The sequence below is a fragment of the Conger conger genome, chromosome 5 (genome assembly GCF_963514075.1).
Source record: "Conger conger chromosome 5, fConCon1.1, whole genome shotgun sequence".
Taxonomy (NCBI): Eukaryota; Metazoa; Chordata; class Actinopteri; order Anguilliformes; family Congridae; genus Conger; species Conger conger.
In genome coordinates, this window is record NC_083764.1 from 56,680,331 (window position 1) to 56,681,260 (window position 930).

A 930-nucleotide genomic window follows, 5' to 3' on the forward strand; every position below is an offset into this window, starting at 1 on the left:
CTCCATCTCTCTCTCTCCATCTCTCTCTCTCTCTCTCTCCCTCCCTCTCTCTCCATCTCTCTCTCCATCCCTCTCCCTCTCTCTCTCCCTCTCCATCTCTCTCTCTTTCCCTTTCTCCCTCCTCTACAGCCACCGGACCCCACTGCTAGCGCCACCACAGAGTGGACTTTGACTGACATTCCATTCCATTATTCCCCCTCGTCGCACTCTCGCGGGCGAAATGAAGTCGTATGAACTGAAAATTGCCGCGGAGAACTAATCAGGGGCCCCCCGCCGCTTGGCTGTCCGTCTAATTGAAATGTTGACAAGCACCTAGTTAAATGTGCACCTCTCCTCTGCCATTGTAAAGATTCTGTAAATGTCCTGTTTATTATAGCTTTTCACACTGTGTGACCACCGCGTTTATTGATGCAGGAGGGTGTCAGCTCGCTATCGGAGGCCCCAGACTCCTCTGCTTTCTGGCGGTGGGGGGGCCTCGCCAAAACTGTGAATAGAACTGAAATGAGCGCGCTCGCACACAAACACTTAGCAACGATGTTTTCTTTTTTCGTTCCTTGAAAATAAAACTTTTTTCAAAGGAAAGTGGTTGACTTGTCTGTTTTTGTCTCTCTTTTTTTGTTGTTTTTGATCACCTTGTAAATTTCCAGCAGTGCTTGATAGGTGAATATATTGAAATACAATGTAACGTTTCGGATGTGTTTTTATTTTTTTTGTTAAACTGTAGAATGCATTTTAGTAGTAATTTAAAAATAATGGATTGCCAATTTGATGTTCCTAATTATCTATCCATTTTGCTGAAGTTATTATGTGTAGTACTCATTCACACACTGAGGGTACTGTTTGTACACTTAATATCAGCATATTCACTGCTTCCAGCGGGCTGATTGATGCTCCTCATCTGAGCTAAGTGTCGCCTGCATTTATAGGAGC

General features: G+C 44.4%; 1 protein-coding gene across 2 annotated transcripts in view; it reads left to right on the plus strand.

Annotated features, from left to right (window-relative positions):
- The window catches only part of LOC133128626 (DNA methyltransferase 1-associated protein 1-like), a 23,743-nt gene extending 23,161 nt beyond the window's left edge, over positions 1–582 (plus strand). For both annotated transcript variants that reach the window (XM_061242305.1, XM_061242306.1), the window contains exon 11: positions 1–582. This exon is cut by the window's left edge and continues 289 nt beyond it. The gene's annotated coding sequence lies outside the window, so the exon portion shown is untranslated.
- Positions 583–930: the final 348 nt, after the last annotated feature.